Below are 23,096 nucleotides of genomic sequence, written 5' to 3' on the forward strand. Positions count from 1 at the left end.
GAGCTTGAACCAAGAAGATCAAAGAGCTCAGCCTCCACACCATCTCCCTTCTATAGGGACGCTGAAGAAGCTGGCAACCCAACCAAACCTATTCCCCATCCACCTCCCCCCTTCCCCCACATAGCTGCACCTGCACATTTCTCTCACCTACTTTCTTCAAATGCCTTGGCACCCTGTCTAATGTAGCCTCTCAGGTTCAGGGCTGCATCAGCATCACAAATGTACCAGAGATTCTCAGTGGAATCCCATTACTGGTGAATTGTTAGTCCTATTCTTGGAAGCAAAGCAAGGAACACTATCACAACCTGTGTGACATCATCCAAACTAGCAATTACTGTATTTGGTGACTGAAAGTTGTAGGAAGATCCAAATCAAGCTCTAGAAAATGTGCCCAAACTACTAGACAATGTTGGAAAATAAAGAAGACAAATCAAGTAAATATTTTGACATTCGGGATGAGGATAGGATTTGGAAGTGTAGGAGAGACAGTAGACTTCATTTACCGATGCTGGAAATTCTTCATAGGGATAATGTTGCTTGTTTCTTGCTTCTCTTTGAACAATAGTAACTTTGAACAGTGCTCATTCAAAGTGCTTGGTATGAATACTTGTCTGGTTTTGATAAAAGACATTAAAAAAGTCCTGTTGACCTGGTAATGTCAGATCAAATTTTTTTTAAGATTTATTTATTTATGCATACAAGAGCTAGGGTATAGGCTAGAAGTGTGCACGGTGAGAGGATTCACCAGAGAGAGTGGGGAACAGAACAGATAGAGTGACTGAAATACACTGCTGAGGGGAGTAGCGGGCAAGTCAGGAGAGGTCTGCGGCACCATATGGGTTGCTCCCTAGCCAGGGATTGAACTCGTGCTGCAGTGGCTGTGGATAGTTTCATAGGTTGCATCTCAACCTCTTGTGCCACCAGGGAAGCCCAAATTCTTTTTTTTTTTTAATTATTCTTTTTAAATTTTATACATTTTTACATCATTTTTAAATTTTTTTCTTTTTTTAATTTTATTTTTATATTCCCCATACAATTGCAACCCCCTTATTTTGATCCCAATCCCTCCTTTCCCGGCCCCCCCCCCATAGTGTGTCTCTGGTTCATCGTTGTTCATTTTTCATTTTTGTACAATGTATGCATTTTCATCTTGGTTATAGCCCTGTATAATTCCCACCACCCTAGTTTTGATCCTACTCCCTTCTCCCCCAGCCCTGTAGTGTGTCTCTGGTTTATAGTTGCTAGTTGATTTTGATTTTTACTTAATTATAATTAGTCTTTTTCCTGGTCCCTTATTTGGTTTTCTAAATTCCTGCTATGAGTGAGACCACCTGGTATTTTTCTTTTTCCTTCTGTCTTATTTCACTGAGCATGATCCCTTCCAGCTCCATCCATGTTGCTGCAAATGGCATGAGTTTATCTTTTTAAATTGCTGAGTAATATTCCATGGTGTATATGTACCACATCTTCTTGATCCAATCCTCTATTTTTGGGCATTTGGGTTGCTCCATAGCTTACCTAGTGTAAATACTGATGCAGTAAACATATGGGTGCAGGTGCCCTTTTGAATTATTGTTTTTGTGTGCTTTGGGTAAATACCTAGGAGTGGGATTGCTGGATCATCTGGAAGCTCTATTTTTAGCAGATTGAGGAACCTCCACATAGCTCTCCATAGTGGACCAGTATGCACTCCCACAAGCAGTGCAGGAGAGTTCCTTTTTCTCCACATCCTCACCAACATTTGTTGCTGTTAGTTTTTTTAATATGTGGCATTCTCACTGGTGTAAGCTGGAATCTCATTGTAGTTTTGATTTGCACTTCCCTGATTACAAGTGATGTGCAAATTCTTTATTATTTAAATTTTCTGTAGCAACTTAATTCTTTGCTTTTAGATCTTTTGAAATATTTTGCACTGTTTTCCCCTTTGTCCTTTAACTCCCTCACTCTTCTTCTACATCAGAAACCCAACTTCATTTACTCAGGTTAGCTAAATTTTATAAATGTTTTACTTGTCAATTTTCTCACTATGTAAATGTCCATTGTTTGTCTTTGTCATTGTGACTTTTTTTATTATACATAATTCCATTAAACTTTGTTTTGCTGCAAATGGCAACATTTCTGCCTTTTTTAAAAAGATTTATTTATTTATTTATACAAGAACTGGGGTACAGGCCAGATGCACGGGAGGGTGAGAGGATTCACCAGAGACAGAGTGGGGAACAGAACAGGCAGACTGACCATATACACTGCTGAGGGGAGCAACGGGCACAACAGTAGAGGCCTGCCATACTATATGTGACCATCATCAGCCAGCTGGGATGGAACCTGTGCTGCAGAGGCTGCAGGCAGCTTCACAGTGCTGCGTTCAACCACCTTCACCACCAGGGGAGGCCCAACATTTCTGCTTTGTTAGACTGAATAGTATTTCTCTTTTGGTGGTTATAACACATCTTCATCCAGTCTTCTATCAGTGGGTATTTAGGTTGCTTCTAAGTCCTAGCTATTCTCAATAGTGCTTCTGTAAAAACTGTAGAGTACACTAGATTTGAGTTAATGGTTTCATGTTCGTTGGATACATTCCCAAGGATGTAATTGCTGTGTCCTGTGGTATTTCTATTTTTGGTATATAAAAGTAAATCCAGATCACTTTCTAGAATGACTATACCAATTTACTTTCTCACCAGCATTGTCGTGGGGTTTTTCTTTCTCTACAGTCTCTCCAGCACTTGTTGCGGGTCTTTTTAATATGTGTCCCTGTCATGAGTGTGAAATGATATCTCATTGTGGTTTTCATTGCATCACTCTCATAAAAGGCTATGAATGACATGGTCTTCGGAATATCCTCTTTGGTGAGTTGTCCAATCAGATCCGCTGTCCTTTTACTAATTGGGCTTTTTTTTTTTTTTCCTGAAAATGACTTTCACTCTCCTGAAAAACTCATTCTCAGAAAAACTACCTAAAAGGAAGGCAGTAGAAGACACTGATGAAATGGATAAGATAGAACTGGAGGACTTAATCCAACTCTGGAAGGAGACGATGTTACAATGGAGAAGCACCTGAGGATGATGAGCATCATCCTGAATTGGGTAGGGACCTGGGAGCCAGACCCCAAAAGCTAGGAAAGTATTGAATATTGTCTCAGCAAGGAAAGTATTGGATATTGAGACCATTAGGCAGAAAAGTAAGAAATTTATTGTTAGAGAAACAGAAGGACAGAAAAGCTTTTTGAGTGGAGAGGGTTTCTGTGCATGTAACCGCTGGGAACCAACAAGCAAGGGCTTTTTGTTGTTGTTGTTGTTTGTTTAAAATGGGGCATCATAGTGCTCTGTTTTGTGTCTCTTTCAGATAGGCAGAACTGTAAAGCAGGTTTTCTCTGATTGGTTTCTGCCATAGTCATCAACTGGGGCTGGGGTCTTCTTGACAGAATGACATCTGGTTCTTGGCAGTCAAGTGGTGCTAACCTTGGTCAACACAGATGTTTTCTGTGGGAGGTGGGGGCAGGCCAACCTGTGGAAATTCCTGTTTTCCAGGGTGTTATGTAGGCTGTGGCCCCCTATGGCCCTAATTGCCTAAATTCCCAACTTCCCCTTCATTCCTAGGGGTGGTTGGTGTGAGTGTCAGACTTCTTACTGGGTTTCACTACTTGCAGTTTTTGTAATGTTCAAGTAGAGTAGTGTTTTAATGGTAAATGAAGAATAAACTCAAATATAAATGCTAAGAACAAAATGCATTCAACTTAAATGCCCACTACACACTTCTCCTAAGCCTACATTTTAGCTTTCTTTTATATGTATAAAAAGACTTTATTTTTTTAAAATATATTTCTTACATCATTTTTCATTTTTGCACAATGCATGCATTTTCATCTTGGTTATATTCCCCATACAATTGCACCCCCTTATTTTTGTCATGGAGCAACCCCGATATAAAAAACGGATTGTCTGGCACCTGCGCCTTAAAAGGGACTTATTTATACTCCACTACAGGTACACACAAAAGGTTAATAAAAGGTTTATTTACAAGGGAAAGGGAAATGAGGAAATGTACAAATCAGGGAGAAAATAGGGAAATAAAGTCTTTAATGCGTCCTACCCGATCCATCGAACTGGAAACCCAAAGGCACTCTGAGAGCTGGCCGAGCTGCGAGCTGGCGGAGAGCCAAAAAGAGAATTCCCCCCAAAGCCCACGTGTCTGGTTTTATACCAAACCTGGCTGTTTAACCCCACCCTCAGGTTCCAGCAACCTTCCCTTTGGTGGTGATGGGATTTGTCGTTCCCAGTGTCTTTTGGCTTTGGTCTGGAGTGGGGGTAGAGTCCACAAAGCCTGTATGGAATTAGCTTTAGGACATCCTTTTCCCCCTAACATTTTGATCCCAATCCCTCCTCCCCCCTTACCCATTAGTGTGTCTCTAGTGTATAGTTGCTTATTGATTTTGATTTTTTCTTTATTATAGTTATTGTTTCCTGGTCTCTTATTTAGGTTTTCTAAACTCCTGTTTTGAGTGAGACCATCCAGTATTTTTCTTTTTCTTTTTCTTTTTTTTTTTTAAAGTGGAACTTTTCTTTTTTTTTTTCTTTAAAGATTTTATTTATTTATTTATACAAGAACCGGGGTACAGCCAGATGTGCAGGAGGGTGAGAGGATTCACCAGAGATAGAGTGGGAAACAGAACAGGCAGACTGATGAAATATACTGCTGAGGGGAGCAGTGGGTGCGACAGGAGAGGTCTGCAACGCCATGTGGGACCCTCACTGGCCAGCTGGGATCGAACCGGCGCTGTAGAGGCTGTGGACAGCTTCACAGCGTGGTGCTCAACCACCTGCGCCACCAGGGGAGGCACTATTTTTCTTGTTCTTTCTGGCTTATTTCACTGAGCATGATCTCTTCCACCTCCATCCATGTTGCTGCAAATAGCATGAGTTTATCTTTTTTGATTGCTGAGTAAAATTCCATTGTGTATATATATCACATCTTCTTGATCTACTCATCTATTTTTGGGCATTTGGGTTGTTTCCAAAGCTTAGCTATTGTCAATAGTGCTGCTATAAACGTAGGGGTGCAGGTGCTCTTTGGAATTAATGTTTCTGTGTCATTTGGGTAAATACCTATGAGTGGAATTGTTGGATCATATGGAAGCTCTATCTTTAGTAGGTTGAGGAACTGCCACCCAGCTTTCCATAGTGGTTGGACCAGTTTGCACTCCCACCAGCAGTGCAGGAGAGTTCCCTTTTCTCCACATCCTCACCAACATTTTTTGTTGCTAGTTTTTTTAATATGTGCCATTCTCACTGGTATAAGATGGTATCTCATTGTAGTTTTGATTTGCATTTCCCTGATTACAAGTGAAGTTGAACATTTTTTCATATGCCTGCTTGCCATTTGCATTTCCTCTTTGGAGAAGTTTCTTTTTAGTTCTTCTGCCCATTTTTTGACTGGATTATTTTCTTTGTTCTTGTTGAGTCAATCAGCTTTTTGTAGATTTTTGTGATCAGTCCTTTATCATTAGTGTTGGGTGCAAAAATGTTCTCCCAGTTGGTGGGGTTTCTCTTTGTTTGGTTATTGTCTCTTTGGCTGTGCAGAAGCTCTTTAATTTGCTGTTTATCTTTGCCTTCACTATCACTGCTTTGGGTGATGTGTCTGTAAAGATGTCTTTGAGGTGCATGTTATGTAGTGTTTCACCTATATTTCCTTCTATCTATTTTATGGTTTCAGGTTTCATGTCTCTTTTGGTTCCACATAAATTTAAATAATTTTTGTTCAATTACTTTGAATGAATATCCATGAGGTGAACTGATCACATGTGATGGGAAGGGGCAGGCAGGAGACACATTATATAGATTTTGCAGCCGCTGTATGGAGAATGCAAGTTTTTTAGACTTTTATGGGAAAAAAGTGACGTGACTTAATTTGTGCTTAAAAAAAAATAACTATCAGTGGCTACCCATGAAAATGAATTGGACACTGCCAGGGTTGATGACAACTGGTCATGCCCTCAGTCCAGAAATTGGAATAACCTGAGGCTTCTTACTATTACCAGAGTAAAATTAGTATGATATACTTCCTCTGGAAACCAATCATGAAAAACCATCAAACTCTTAAATGTAATGTGTCTCCCTTGCTCCCTCCATATTGTACACTGCTGACGACCAGCCTCGGCAAAATGTCGTGTCAGGGGTCCCTGAAAGGATGAGATGGCCTAGGCAAAACTTTAAGGCTGAAGGGAAGGGGACGAGGTAGTGAGGAGACACTGACACTCCATGAGGTTCAAGTATCTTCTACTGAGGGGCTCAGCAGGTCTTTATTTATTCATTTTTAGCAAGTAGTGAGATGACACCATCATGTGCATAGAAGCAAAGCAGAAACAATCAGAGCATTCTTTTCCCATAGACTTTTGGTTGCTATGTCCTCTCAGCAAGAAGGCAACCTTCAATGTTAATAGATAAAAAAACTAAAACTTTCACTAAAACTCATTATTTTAGCTAGACAATTACCTAAGACGGTTGATAGCCGCCAGTACACCCCTATCAGCTAAAGCCTAAGCATCCAAAGATTCTTCTTATTTGCATGGCCTTCAGCAGAAGACCAGCTTCTTCTCAGCTATCAGAACTTTTTCTAAAGAGAAACTCCTTAACACAATTAACTTCATTTAAAAACTTTCCTAAGAAACTTCTAAAAAAAGCAAAAGAAGGACTTACTATAATTGTTGTCCTGGATTGCTTGTCAGGCACGTTCATGTATAACAAACTCTTTCCTATTGTCAGGCAGGCCAAATTTACAGTGTTTAATTTTTAAGCAGGTAATTCTCCGTGCCATGTGCTTATAATATTCTTTTACATATACTTTATTGCCCAATGTGTTTTCTGAGAGGTTTTTTTCTTATATATATGACCAAGAACAAAATACAAAGGGATGCTTATAGGTTATAGATTAATCTTTAGCCCCACTGTGTGAGGCACAAAGAATCTTCAGTCCCAAGGTGTGAGGCTCTTTGGAAATCTTTGCCCCCATGGTGTGAGGCCATTTTTCTTAGCTGCTTGCCAGTGTCTTATCTGGCTGGGGCAGCAAGGCCCTCCGCAGTACACACTTCCATTGTTATTGCCTTCACCTTCCATCTTTAGTGAGATATCATTAATGTATACCATTGTGTAAATTGAAGGAAATAATAATTAGGTATGATCTAGTAGAAAGATTTTCTAGCTAGAATATTCAGTTTTTCAAGACCACAAAATTGACATTTGCTATAAACATAATTCAGATTGAAATGGAAAGAAACACAGAGCTATTTTTAGAGCAGGTTTATTTCCAGGAAATCAGCTGCCTTTCTGAAGAGACATACGTAGACAGCAAAACAAAAGCTTGGTCTGAAAAATCTTAATCTGTAACAGGATATGTCAGAAGTGTTAAACCACTGTCCCTATGACTCCTCTGCACATTCTCTTCAGCAGCACAAACATCCACTAAAGACCACTTGTATTTCAGGGCCTGAAATAATGATGTGCAACTACTTCTTGACTATGACTTCATCGCATGTCAAATGCTGCAATTCGTAATTCGTAATGCAGTTCAGCATATGTCTGTCCTATTGTGGTACATTTGCTAGAGTATCACTGTGCAGAAGCTTTTTAATTTGATGTACTTCATCTGTTTATTTTTTGCTTTTGTTTCTCTTCTTGATTTTAATCAAATCCCCAAAGACATTTATTAAGGCTGATGGCAAAGGTGGCACCTGTGTTCCTTTTATTTATTTTGTGCTTTCAGGTTTTACATCCAAGCTTTTAATCCAATTTGAATTAATTTTTGTGTATGGTTAGGTAGTAGACTAGTTTCATTCTTTCCATGTGACTGTCTAGTTTTCCTAACACCATTAATTGTAGAAACTTTTCTTGTTGCATGCATGTGCCTATGTCAATGGTCATTCATTACTCATCCAACCCCCTCCTTTCACCTTTTTTTTTTTTTTTAAGATTTGTTTATTTATTTATTTTTTATTTATATATACAAGCACTGGGTACAGTCAGAAGCGCAGGAGGGTGAGAGAATTCACCAGAGCCAGAGCAGGGAGCAGAGCAGGCAGAAGGACTGAAGTACACTGCTGAGGGGAGCAGCAGGCGGCAGGAGAGGTCTGCGGGCCATGTGGGACCCTCCTCTGGTGGCCGTGGAGCAGCCGGGGTTGAACCGGTACTGCCGAGGCTGACAGGCAGCTTCGCAACCCAGCGCTCAACTGCTGCGCCACCGGAGAGGCCCCCCTCCTTTCACTTTAAGCCTGTGTTGGTCATTGAAACTAAATGAATCTCTTGTAAGGACTATATAGTTGTGTGTTGTTTTTTAATGCACCTAGTCACAAAGTGACTGCTGGTGGATTTAGTCTATTTGCAATTAGGATGATATTTGGTCTGTGGATGCTAACTACTGCCACTCTTTTGTCTTTTGTTTTCTGGTTCTATCTATATATTTGTTGTGTTCTTCGGGTTTTCATGGGATTTTTAAAATTCAGATAGCAGAATTTCTTTTAAAACATTTCCTGTAAACTGCTTAACTTGGTAAACTGCTTAACTTTTGCAGGTCTGGTAAAGCCTTTATTTCTCCCTTGTATCTAAAGATAGTTTTGTGAGATAGGATATTGTTGCCTCACAGATTTTTTTTGGGTTAGATGATGATCACTAGAAAAATATTACAGGCTATTACGAAAAGAACTCACCGGACAGCCACTATCTTTGAGGAATATTATTCTGCTAAGTAAGTGGTTGTAGTAGTGATGGGATTCTTTGGAGTCAGTGGGTTTGGAGTGCAGGGTTCTTGGGGTCACTCTGGGAAAGGTTTCACCAGAGCTCCCGTTTCAGCAGCATGCAGCGAGTTTCCCAGGAGTTTCTCCATGAGACAGAAACAGCAATTGTATTTGAAGAGCAGGTTTATTAGAAAAGGGTTAGCACCGTAAAAGACACTTGCCTAGACACAAGCGGACAGGAAGAGCTGCCCCAAAGGGACAGGTTTGCTGAGAGAGGCCTGCATGGTTGCAGGCGGGCGGCCTTCAGGAGAGCGGCCTCCGCTGAGGGACATCAGTGAAGAGAAGTCCCGGCAGGTACAGGTCACGGGCAGGCAGGAAGCTATTGCCCTGCGGAGGGAGAGAGTTGGTGGAAGGAAGCACCCCTATAGTCACCGGTGGGCAGAAAGACTGCTGCCCCGTTGTGGGGGCAGAGTTAAGTTTTGTCATCTTCAGGGAGGGGCTCATCTTTGTGGGTTTGTGCTACTGACACTCCCTATAGCAGTCTGATAGTTTCTGGGTGTTGCACCTCTGATCTGGGCGTTGATGCCTAAGGATCTTGGTTTCTATAACTGGGTTAATGGCTTAAGCTAATCCCCTCTATCCCTACCTCCTTGTGTGAGTTAGGTTCTTGACCTTGTATCTCCTTTCCAGTCTTTCTATTCTTTTCCTCCATCAGTGGCATACCCAGAGGAACACTGTCTTGTGTTCTTTTCATTGTAATAAAATATATTTGACACCAAATTTACCATTTTTCTGTTTTTAAGAGTATATAGTGATAGCCTATATACTCACATTGCTGTATACACATCACCACCATGCAGATATTTTCATCATCGCATGTGGAAACTCAGTACCCTTTAAATAGTAAATTTCTAGAATTATACCTGAAAGCTTATCAAAATGTATCTGAATTTTTTTAAACAGTTGAATAATATTTCATTGTGTGTATATGTCAACTTTATGTTTCTGTTCGTTCCTTGATAGATACCTGGATGGTTGTCATTTTTTGGCTATTATGAACACTGTTGTTATGAGCATTGTTGTGCAAATGTGTTTGAGTCCTCACTTTTAATACTTTGTTTTATATTCCATCCACGTTTTCTTTTGTGGGCTAATAGAACTCATAGACTAATAGAAAAAAGCCCATGGCAAAGGACAAACAACATTTGGAGGCATTAGTCAAAACAAAACAGCAAACATTATATTAAAATTACAGGAAGAAAAATTTTAAACTGTTCTTTTTAGGGGAAAGGATGTCCTGAGCAAATTCCATACAGGTTTTGTGGACTCCACCCCCTCCAGACCAAAGCCATCAAGACACTGGGAACTACAAATCCCATCATCACCCAAGGGAGGGTTGTGGGGACCTGAGAGTGGAGTTAAGCAGCCAGATTTAGTATAAAACCAGACATGTGGGCCTTGGGCCTCTGTCTTGGCCTCAGGGCTCTTGGCTTTAAGCCAGCTCTCAGTGTGCTGTTGGGATTCTAGGTCATGAGAACTGGTAGGACACATTCATGAATTTATCTCCCTCTTTTTCTCCCTGAGTTATTCATTTCTTCATTTACCTATCTTTAAAAAAAAAATTTTTTAGGGGTTTATTTTTATTTATGCATATAAGAGCTGGGGTACAGGCCAGAGGTGCGGGGGGTGGGAGGGGTGAGAGGATTCATCAGAGACAGTGGTGAACAGAACACACGGACTGCTGAAATACACTGCTGAGGTGAGCAGCGGGTGCGTCAGGAGAGGTCTGCTGTGCCATGTGGGTCTCCTCCCTGGCTGAAGATGGAACTCATGCTGCAGTGTCTGGGGACAGCTTCATAGGTTGTCTTAACCCTTTGCGCCACCAGGGAGGCCCCATTTTTCCTCCCTTTTGTAAATAACCCCCTTATGTGTGTGTGCCTGAAGTTTAGCATTAATAAGTCCCTTTTAAGGGCGTGGGTGAGGACCCTAGTCAGGCAACACATTCCTATCAGGGTTGCCCTGTAACAGTTTAACTTATTTAAAAATAAGTTTTTTCCATTTAGATTTTAATATTATTTAACAGTATTGCAAAATATTTGTAAACTAAATTTACTTTTAGTCCATATTTTTATTATTTTTTGAATATGGAAGTCACTTTTTAAAAATAAAAAGTTTATTTATGCATACAAGAACTGGGGTATAGGCCAGAGATGGGGAGGGGGGTGAGAGGACTCACCAGAGACAGAGTGGGGAACAAAACAGGCAGAGTGACTGTAGTACACTGCTGAGGGGAGCAGCGGGCGAGTTAGGAGAGGTCTGCTGTGCCATATGGATAGCTCCCTGGCCGGGGATTGAACTCATGCTGCCGTGGCTGTGGATAGCTTCATAGGTTGCCTCTTAACCCCTTGTGCCACCAGGGAGGCCCTAGTCCATATTATTTATTTTTTTATAAAGTCCAGGACAGAACACCAAACAGTAATTATTAGCTGGCTTTGTTGGAATATTTTATACAGGATCAGAGTGCGCTCTTGACATCCTGTCTGTGTAGGCTTTAGGAACAAGGTGGGTCTCACCAGACTCTACCTGTTTTATCAGGACTTTTTTCTTTTTTGGTTGTCTAGTCCTGTTAATGGAGGCAGGCTTTTTTTTTTTTTTTTTTTAACCTTTTTTGGAGGTCTCTGCAACCCAAAAATCCTAAAAACAAAGTAGTAGGGTTTTTTTTTGTTTGTTTAGTTTAAATTTAACTTTTTGGAAGAATTTTAATAAAAGCCACACAATGAAACATGTTTTAATTTTTTAGTTTAAGTAGACATTTTATTAAAATTATGTAAAAATAGAACTATTATGAGTAGTAAAAATTATTACCACTTTTTTTTTTTTATTACCTTGGTATTAAGGGAAGAGAAATCTAAACACAGGTTAGTTTTGTTTTATTGTTGAGACTCCCCCTAGACACAGACCTGAGTCTGAATCAGATTTAGAAAGAGCCTTTATTAGCCAGCAGGTGACTGTCCCTCTCATATGGAGCAGCCCTGAGCAGGGGGTAACAAAGGGTTTTAAAGCCACTACCGCATCCGGGAGATTGCAGGTGCCAAAAGCAAGCGGGAGGACAGAAGCCAAAATGTGCTGTTTCAAGCAGCTGAGCATTTCCCCTTGTCCTGGGTTCCAAGGCCAGGGAGGGTGCATGTACCTTGTGTCAACGGGAACTCGGCCCCTCATTGTCTTGAACTTGGACTGGAATTTCCCTTTTGTCTAATGTCTGCCTGAAGCTGCCCAAGCTTGGGCCCTAAGGGGTCTGCTACCAGCTAGTTTCCCAAAAAAGTTACATTGTTGTAGATCCTGGTCAGTCAAAACAAAACTTTTTTTGTGTCAAAACAAAATGTAAAAAATCACCTGTATTTTTTTTAACAAAAGTTATTAAAAATCAGTTTTATTTTTAACAGTTTATTTAGTTTTTTGTAGGAAATTTTTACTGTCCAAAAGTTTTACCACTTGGAATCAGGTGAGGTCTTTTTTTCATAAATTTTTTAGAAATTTTTTTTAGCTATTAAACCATTGACGTATATAATATTGTTGGACAATGAAAATTAACAATTTACATATTTATTAGGCACTGAAAGGTTTTAGAAAACCAATGTTAACTTTTTTGAACATGTCAAAGTTTTATTTTTTCTAAAGTGTTTTCTTATTTAATTTTTATTTTACCAAGTAAACTAAATTAAAATTTTGGGAAGCTTTGTCATAACTATTAGATAGCAGCAGTAACAACAATATTTAATTTTTATGAAAGCTCCAGCTCAGTTCAGTAGTACACTGTTGACAGTCAAACCATAACCTTTAGTTTTTACCTCATAACTGGAGTCTCCCCCTTTCTCTAAAAACCTTTTTTTACCTCACAACTGGAGTCCCCCCATTTTTCTAAAAACCTGAAATTTTTAAACTTTTATTTTTTGACACTTAGAAGACATTAATTATGTACCCAATATTAATAACCCAGACAAGAGAGACAATTATATTTAACATAACCTTATTAAGTACATGTTTTAAAACAACCTATTAGATTACAAATTAGTTACTATTAACCAAAAATTACCCCAGATCATGTGATTTTGAAACATTTACCAGTTGTCGTTACATTTTTTAATGATGTCTATACGTACCATCTATATTAACTTTACAGTATTTAGAGGAAAAGACAGGGAAGGCTATACAGACACATAGCATAGATATAGACAGTTGTTTTGTTTATTATTTATGTTACATGGAATATTTCATATAACTGTTGTTTTATTTTATAGGCTTAGAAAGAATCTTAACTCCAAATATGTGGATGTTGCTGGCAGAAAGCACAGGTTCAAATTGTCATCCTTGCAGCCTAAGACTTTGGAAACAGGAAGAAAAATTTTTATTAAGTTTAAAAGAGTTATATGACCTTGCTTATACTTTAGGACTTTTAGTGTTTAAGCCTTTTTATTAAAAGTCAATCCTGGGGTGTCCTGTGCAGCAGCTGTAAGAGCAAAATTAACAGTTAACTTTACACAAAAAGAAGTCATTTTTTTGTTAGTTATCAAGTTTGTAATCCTTCAGTTTTTGGAAACAGAACCTGAAAGAGCAAAATCAAAATATCAGCAGTTAGGTTTAATTAAAAGGAGTTTTGTTTTTACTTTTATTAGCCACTCTGGGAAAGAAGCTGAAAGGGCAGATTGAACATGAACGTCTATATCACACCTCCCCCACATTAGGGTGAAACAGCAGCAAACAGGTGTTCAAAACCTGGTGCAGCTACATTATGCACCATAGAGCGTTTTTCACGATTGCCTTCCTCAGTAGGAAGCAGAAACTTAGAATCTTGTCTTATACCAGCAATTGAACAAATGGCAAACATGCCCAAAACAAATTATGTAGACAATATTTACAGCAGCAAGTTTTTTTAAACTTAGATAAGTTTTTAAATTATTGTTTTATCTAGACCTTGTAAAAACCCAAGTTATTTTTAAGGATACCAGTGATTATCAGTCACTGTTTAAGGCTTTTTTTTTTTTTTAAGATTTATTTATTTATACAAGCATTGGTATAGTCAGAAGTGCGGAGGGTGAGAGAATTCACCAGAGCCAGAGCAGGGAACAGAACAGACAGACTGTCGAAATACACTGCCGAGGGAGCAGCGGGCATGGCAGGAGAGGTCTGTGGTGCCATGTGGGACCCTTGCCGCTGGCCGGGCATCGAACTGGCGCTGCAGAGGCTGTGGGCAGCTTCGCAGCCCAGCGCTCAACCGCTGCGCCACCAGGGGAGGCCCTTAAGGCTTTTTTTTTTTATAGCACCCAGGCAGACATGTTAATTTAAACCAATACTGTCTTATTGTTGTCTTGTAAACCCCTCAGGCAGACATCAGGGAGGAACCAAAATCAAAAACCAAAGTCATAGTGAGTTCTGGGCAAGTGAGGGCTAATTACTCAGCTGTGGGGACAGAGAAACTCTGTAAGAGCTGGGAAAATGGGCACATCTGCCAGGAGGATTAGAGCCACTAGGATGTCAATCACAAAATAGGATGATGTGGCCTCCCCGGTGGCGCAGCGGTTGAGCGCTGGGTTGCGAAGCTGCCCGCAGCCTCTGCAGCGCTGGTTCGATCCCCGGCTGCTCCCCGGCCACCGGAGGAGGGTCCCACATGGCGCGCAGACCTCTCCTGCCGCCCGCTGCTCCCCTCAGCAGTGTACTTCGGTTCTTCTGCCTGCTCGGCTCCCGGCTCTGGCTCTGGTGAATTATCTTACCCTTCTGCGCTTCTGACTGTACCCAGTGCTTATATAAACAAACAAACAATCAAACAAATAAATAAATAAATAAAACATGCCTCTATTAAAAAAAAAAAACAAAAAAACAAAATAGGATGATGAGGCGTTTTTTACCCTCCTTGGCATCACTGCCTTGGAGTCTTTTGCTTTTTTTTTCCCTCTAAATAAACTTTTCTTTTTTTTTAATAGAGGCATGTTTATTTATTTATTTATTTGTTTGTTTGTTTTGTTTATACATGCACTGGGTACAGTCAGAAGCGCGGGAGGGTGAGAGAATTCACCAGAGCCAGAGCGGGGAGCAGAGCAGGCAGAAGGACCAAAGTACACTGCTGAGGGGAGCAGCGGGCGGCAGGAGAGGTCTGCGTGCCATGTGGGACCCTCCTCCGGTGGCCGGGGAGCAGCAACCGGGGATTGAATCGGTGCCGCTGAGGCTGCGGGCAGCTTCGCAACCCAGCGCTCAACCGCTGTGCCACCGGGGAGGCCCTTTTTTTACTTTTTTGAATAAAGTTTGCTTTTCTCCCCCTATCTAAAAAGTCTGCCACTGAGACACACTGAAGGGGGGGAGGGGAGAAGGGCGTAGGATTAAAACAAGGGTGGTGGGAATTTTACAGGGACTATAACCAAGATGAAATGCATACATTGTACAAAAAAGGAAAAATGATGTAAAAAATATATAAAATAAAAAATAAATAAATAAAAAGAGTGCCACTTTCTTTTTATTGCCTTTAGTAATGCTAATCAGACATGTGAGACAACAGAGATCACAAACAAAAGTCCAAAGTCCCAGCCACTTAAAGTTAGCTACCAAACCCAAAAATGTCAGTAGGAGACCAAAAGAACAAAACCAATGCGTTTCTGAGAAGCAGTAAAGGTGGCCTCAGATGTCATCTTTGATCTGGCCACATCTTCCAACCTATGACTGTCTTTCCGAGTAAAACTGTTACACAGCAATTTTCACAAAATCAAACTTCTCAGCAAGTGACTACAAATTGGACACATACACAAGGAGTTTCTACAAGGCCTAAACCAGTGTTTCAACAGCAAATCTACATATATCTGAAACAAGCACACTAGAAAAACCAAAAACCACATTTGTGCTCAAGGTGTTACAGAACAGCTCCGATAAAAAAACGGGTTGCCTGACTGTGGGTCCTCACCCGCACGCTTAAAAGGGACTTATTAATACTCCACTGCAGGCACACACAAAAGGTTAATAAAAGGTTTATTTACAAGGGAAGGGGAAATGAGGAAATGTACAACTCAGGGAGAAAATAGAGAAATAAAATCTTAAATGCGTCCTACCCGATCTGCTGACCTGGAAACCCAGTGGCATTCTCAGAGCTGGCTGAGAGCCATGAGCTGGCGGAGAGCCAAAAGGGTGCCCCACAAAGCCCACGTGTCTGGTTTTATACCAAACCTGGCTGCTTAACTCCACCCTCAGGTCCCAGCAACCTTCCCTTTGGTGGTGATGGGATTTGTCTTTCCCAATGTCCTGATGGCTTTGATCTGGAGTGGGCGTGGAGTCCACAAAGCCTGTATGGAACTAGCTCAGGACATCCTTTCCCCCTAACAAAGTAGCCAGTGACATGGGAAAGCCACCTTTCCCCATAGGGCTGACTGACCACAGATGGCTCAGTCCTGCAGAGTGACCAAATCTGTTACAGGACAGGGGGAGGGGCATCTCAGAACCCCTAAACCTGCCTGCTCTAAATAGGTTTTGCCATCCACCGCATTAAGACAAAACATATAAGGCTGATTGTGATGTGGAATCCTAAGTAATTGCGTATTTGAGCCTTTTTTTTTTTTTAGGAGACCTTATATCCTGATTTTTTTTAAACACTATTTTCTTTAAAAAGATTTATTTATTCATATAAGAACTGGGGTACAGGTCAGAGGCACAGGAGGGTGAAAGAATTCAGCAGAGACAGCCGGGAGCAGAACAGGCAGATGGACCAAAAACACTGCTGAGGGGTGCAACAGGAAAGACAGAAGAGAGGTCTTCCATGTCATGTGGGTATCTCCCTGGGTGGCCAGAAATCAAACCCGCACTCTAGAGGCTGCAGACAGATTCACAGCCCTGTGCTCAACCTGCTGAGCCACCAAGAAGTCCCTGAGACTTTAAGAGTTTAAGACTTTAAGAGTTACTGGAACCTAAGCATACCAGCAGGCCAGTTGGGTTTCACTAAGAAGAGGTCATCACTGCACTGCAGGAGAGTGTACAGAGCTCTTCACAGAAAAGCCAAGAGATTCACAGCAAGAGCCTCCCCAACAAAGTCAGACAGTAACTGAGTCTTTTGGCAAGTCTGGGGATTTTGCTACTCAAATAGAAGAAGAGTCTGACTGATGGGTATGACTCTGTGACAAAAGGAAGCATCTTTAAGGAGGTCTAGGAGCACCTGTGGCTTATGTAAATAGCCTGAGTGTGGTGTTAGTTATAGGGAGCCCAGCTCTGAGAGGAACCTGTAGGGATGGAGCAGGGGCCTTGGGTGTTTCAGGCACTGGCAAGTGTGAGGCAGACAGGCCAGGAGGGTTGGCAGGGATATAAGGAAGCAGCCAGTCATCCTGGGGCAGGGAGGTGTTGGGTTGGGTGGTAGTGGCGACTGAGGAGTGCGGTGGCCATGCACAGCCAGGTCATGCAGTCAAGGGCTGTAGGTTTACTCTGAGTTGTCCCCATTGTGTTCGGTGTCACCACAAGGGAAAGGGAACACACACGCCACTCACACAGTCAGTCTTTCAGAGGTTATTTATTTCCCTCCCACAGAAGACCCTAACTGGTTGTAAAACTGGGCTCTCATCCCAATGGTCCCAAAACTGGGCACTGGGAGGTGATTAGGCCACACCTATAAACTATAACATCTATTTGGAATAGATACCAATTTAAATTAAATTGTGTGTAAACTTCTATACTCCTCTGTGACCCCACCTTATGTCACTGATACAAAAAAAAAATCTTTATATGTTGTCTATCCCAGCCAGGGAGTTAACCCACATAGCACAGCAGACCTCTCCTGTCTCACCTGCTGCTCCCCTCAGAGGTGTTATTTCAGTAAATCTGCCTGTTCTGCTCCCCTGGATCCTCTCACTCCCTGCACCTCTGGCCTACACCCCAGTTCTTCTATGAAAAAAAAAATCAAAGTAAGATGAATTTTAAGTGCACAATTAAGAAAGAACTAAGAAAAGTAAGCTCCAGAATGAATATTTTATGCCAAATTCCTTATCAGGGAAGAAACTTCTGTATTTGGTACTGAATGAAGGTCCGTGTGGTAAAGCCAAGATCCTGGAGAAAAGAAAGCTCAAAGATTCGCTGGAGGCTGAGGGGCTTGCCAGCCTTCTGCCCCCCAAGACCCTCTGCTGGCCCTGCTCCTTGTTATCCCAGCGTAACAAGTGGGAGGCCAGTATTAGCAGTTGCTGTGTGTTCTGCAATCATCCCAACCGGGTAGGTTCATCTTCAGTTCTCACAGACAAAAGAGAATTTTGGAGCCTTTGGTAGATTTTTACAGTCCTGTAAAATGCTTAATCAGGGCACAGAACAACTTTCTCTCTCAGCATTTCCATGGCTGTCTCTTCCCTGGGAAGTCACTGTCTAATCAACTCAGAGTGATGCCGCCCTTAATGCCCCTTGCCACAGGGATCCTCATTTACACACACATGGCCAGTGCTCAGGGCCCAGGTGTCCATAATTAGGGGTGAGTGTGTGTGTGTGTGTGTGTGTGTGCACACACTCGCGGGCAAGACCCCAGGTGCTGGTCATATGCTAATGGCAGGAGAGCATAAAAAAGCCTGATGATAAATGCCAACTAAGAATGCTTTATCCTGCAAAGCTCTCCTTCCTCTACGAAGAAAAAATATGGACCTTCTCAGACAAACAGAAACTCCAGAAATTCATTACAACTAAATCCCCACTCCAAAAAATTCTACAAGAAGTCCTAAAGCCAAAACTATCAGAAGAGGAATGAACAAGAAAAGCAGAATAAAGCAAGGAATAAAATCACAAAAAAGACAAACAAAATGGCAAACACAGATGCCAACATCTCAATATTAACTCTAAATGTAAAGGGATTAAACTCATCAATAAAAAGACACAGAGTAGCAGGCTGGGTTAAAAAACAAAATCCAAACTTCTGCTGCCCCCAGGAAACACATTTAACCACAAAAGATAAACACAGACTGAAAGAAAAATGTTGGAAAACAATCCTACAAGCAAATGGACCAAAAAAGAAGGCAGGAACAGCCATACTTATATCAGATGAAATGGACTTCAAATTAAAAAAAGTAAAAAGAGACATAGATGGACATTACATTGTGATCAAGGGGACAATACATCAGGAAGATATAACACTCATCAACATATATACTCACCAAATGAAGGGGCACCAAAATATATTAGCAATTATTATCAGCTCTGAAAACAGATATTAAAGAAAATACATATATAGTGAGAGACTTCAACACCCCACTCTCACCAATGGACAGATCAACGAGACAAAAAATAAGCAAAGACACTAGAACCCTAAATAAAGACATAGAACTCATGGACTTAATACATCTATAGGATACTGCACCCAAAAAAATCCGAGTACACATTTTTCCCAAGTACACATGGATCATTCTCCAGAATTGATCATACACTGGGCCACAAGACAAACATCAACAGATACATGAAAATCAAAATCATTCCAACTATTTTCTCCGATCATAAAGGCATCAAACTAGAAATAAATCATGAAAAGAAAACAAGGAACTCTCCCACTTCATGGAAATTGAAATCCACACTTCTGGAAGACCACTGGACTAATGAGGAGATCAAAGAAGAAATTAAAAAATACTTTGAGTTGAATGACAAGGAGAACACCACTTTCCAGAAGGTATGGGATGCAGCAAAAGCAGTAATGAGAGGAATGTATAGAGCAATACAGGCTCACATCAACAAACAAGAAAGAACTCAAAGAAACAACCTAATCTCACATCTCAAAGAACAAGAAAAAGAACAATGAAAAAACCCTAAAGCCAGTAGAAGAAAGGAAATAATAAAAATCAAAGCAGAAATAAATGAATTAGAAATTAAAAACACAATCCAAAAGATCAATGGAACCAAGAGCTGGTTCTTTGAAAAAATAAACAAAATAGACAAACCTCTAGCAAGGCTCACAAAGAAAAAACAGGAGAAAACACATATAAATAGGATTATAAATGAAAGAGGAGAAATCACAACAGACTCAGTAGTAATCAAAAGAATAATCAGAGATTACTAGGAACACTTACACGCAAAGAAATTCAACAACCTAGAAGAGATGGACAAATTTCTAGAACGAAATAATCATCCAAAGCTGGACAAAGAAGAAATAAAACATCTAAACAGACTAATTACAAGCAGTGAAATTGATGCAGTAATCAAAGCACTTCCCAAAAACAAAAGCCCAGGCCCAGATGGCTTCACAAATGAATTCTACCAAACATTTAGCAGTGAATTAGTGCCCACCCTACACAAATCTTCCAAAAATTGAAATAGAAGGAATACTACCAAATATGTTCTACGAAGCCAACACTACACTAATACCAAAACCAAACAAAGACAGCACCAAAAAAGAAAATTACAGGCCAACCTCCCTGATGAACACTAATGCAAAAATCCTCAACAAAATCCTTGTCAACAGAATCCAACAATGCATCCATAAGATAATTCACCATGACCAAGTAGGATTTATTCTAGGGACACAAGGATGGTTCAACATCCGAAAATCAATCAATGTAATCCAACACATCAACAAAAAGAAATATAAAAACCATATGATAATATCCATAGATGCTGAGAAAGCATTCAACAAAGTACAACACCCATTTATGATAAAGGCCCTTGAAATTCTTGGGATACAAGGAACATACCTCAACATCATAAAGGCCATCTATGACAAGCCAACAGCCAATATCATTCCCAATGGTGAAAAGCTGAAAGCATTCCCATAAAGATCTGGAACAAGACAAGGATATGCACTCTCACCACTGCTTTTCAACATAATACTGGAAGTCCTAGCCAGACAAGAGAAATACATACAAGGAATCCAAACAGGCAAGGGAGAAGTCAAACTATCACTATTTGAGGACGATACGATAATATACATAGAGAATCCCAAAAACTCCACAGAAAAATTAATTAAACTCATCAATCAGTTTAGTAAAGTGGCAGGATACAAAATCAATGCGCAAAATCGGTAGCTTTCCCATACATAAAAAATAAATCTGAAGAAGTATCAAGAAAACCAATCCTTTTTTTATTGAAACAAAAAAAATCAAATACTTGGGAATAAACCTAACAAAAGAAGAAAAGGACCTATACAAAGAAAATTATAAACCACTGTTAAAAGAAATAGAAGTAGACACAAAGAAATGGAAAGTCATCCCCTACTTATGGATCGTATAATTAACATTATCAAAATAGCTATCCAACCAAAAGCAATATACAGATTCAATGCTATTACAATTAAAATTTCAATGTCATTCTTCAAAGAAATAGAAAAAATATTGATGAAATTCATATGGAGCCACCAAAACCCCCAAACAGCCAAAACCCTCCTGAAAAAAAAAAGAAGGGAATGGAGACATCACACTCCCAGATTTCAAACTATACTACAAAGCCATAATCATCAAAACTGCATGGTATTGGAACAAGAACAGACACATAGACCAATGGAATCAAATAGAAAATCCAGAAATAACCCACAGATTTACAGTCAACTAATCTTTGACAAAGGAGCAAAGACTATGCATTGGAGCAAAGAAAATTTGTTCAATAAATGGTGCTGGGAAAACTGGGTCACTACATGCAAAATAATGAAGTGTGACCACTACCTCACACCATGCAAAAAAAACAACTCAAAATGGATTGAAGAACTAGACTTAAGACCTGAAACCATAAAATACATAGAAGAAAATATAGGCAAAACACTATATGACATACACATCAAAGACATTTTTACAGACACATCACCCAAAGCAGTGATAGTGAAGGCAAAGATAAACAGCTGGGACTACATCAAATTAAAGAGCTTCTGCACAGCAAAAGAGACAATAACCGAAACAAAGTGAAACCCCATCAACTGGGAGAACATTTTTGCACACAACACTAATGGTAAAGGACTGATCACAAAAATCTACAAAGAGCTGATGAGACTCAACAAAAACAAAGAAAATAATCCAGTCCAAAAATGGGCAGAAGAGCTAAAAAGAAGCTTCTCCAAAGAGGAAATACAAATGGCTAACAGGCATATGAAAAAATGTTCAACTTCACTTGCAATCAGGGAAATGCAAATCAAAACTACAATGAGATACCATCTTACACCAGTGAGAATGGCACATATTAAAAAAACTAGCAACAACAAATGTTGGAGAGGATGTGGAGAAAAAGGAACTCTCCTGCACTGCTGGTGGGAGTGCAAACTGGTCAAACCACTATGGAAAGCTGTGTGGTGATTCCCCAACCTACTAAACATAGAGCTTCCATATGATCCAGCCATTCCACTCCTAGGTATTTACCCAAAGGACACAGAAACATCAATTCCAAAGAGCACCTGCACCCCTATGTTTATAGCAGCACTGTTTACAATAGCTAAGCTTTGGAAACAACCCAAATGCCCCAAAATAGATGACTAGATCAAGAAGACGTGGTACATATACACCATGGAATATTACTCAGCAATCAAAAAAGATAAACACATGCAATTTGCAGCAACATGGATGGAGCTGAAGGGATCACGCTCAGCGAAATAAGCCAGAAAGAAAAAGAAAAATACCGGATGGTCTCACTCATAACAGGAATCTAGAAAACCTAAATAAGGGACCAGGAAAAAGAATAACTGTAAGAAAGAAAAAATCAAAATCAACAAACAACTATGAACAAGAGACACACTATGGGGGGTGGAAAGGAGGGATTGGGGTCAAAATAAGGGGGTTGCAATTGTATGGGGAATATAAAAATAAAATTAAAAAATTAAAAAAAATAAATAAAAAAACCTGATAACTGCTTTTACCCTAAAATCCACCCCCTTAGATTTTTTTTTTTTTTTTCAGCTGTACATGAGTCCTTCTTCTGCAAGTTTCCCTTGGTGAATGTGGATCACTCTAGTCATGACCCACAAGAGTAAATACAAACTAACAGAATGCAACTGAATACAACAGAACACAACTACTACCACAAGTCCACTAAGGTTTTGAGACACACCAACTAGGGGCGAGGAGATAAAGAAGTTATTGGCACCAGCAGTGGGAGATCTCTCCCATCTGGCCGTTTACAAGTCAATTTTTTGTCAGAAGACAACACCATAGCTGGCAACAGTGGCCTCCCAGGTCGCGAGTACCACACACATTTTGCCAGCGAAGAGGCGTCAGAAGGCTCTAAGCATAATGAGAGTGGCGAGCTCAGAACAGGCCACAAAGTCAACACAATGTTCCCTTTAGGATTGTCCTCTGACCTGCCACCCCAGAGTGGGTAACACCCACTCGTGGCAGCCCCTTCCCAGTCCCCCATGGTGTTACTTGTAAATCGGCCTCTGGGCCGCATCCCCAAGGAGCGATCAGGGCCACCCAAT

The 23,096-nt window shown here is 40.4% G+C and overlaps 1 protein-coding gene across 1 annotated transcript in view; it reads left to right on the plus strand.

Moving 5' to 3' along the window:
* Nucleotides 1–23,096, plus strand: part of LOC311176667 (guanylate-binding protein 6-like) — a gene marked incomplete at its 3' end in the record, with an annotated part of 154,620 nt that overhangs the window by 71,570 nt on the left and 59,954 nt on the right. The gene's annotated exons all lie outside the window — the stretch shown is intronic.

This window comes from Talpa europaea, assembly GCF_964194135.1.
Source record: "Talpa europaea genome assembly, chromosome: 9".
NCBI classification, from domain to species: Eukaryota; Metazoa; Chordata; class Mammalia; order Eulipotyphla; family Talpidae; genus Talpa; species Talpa europaea.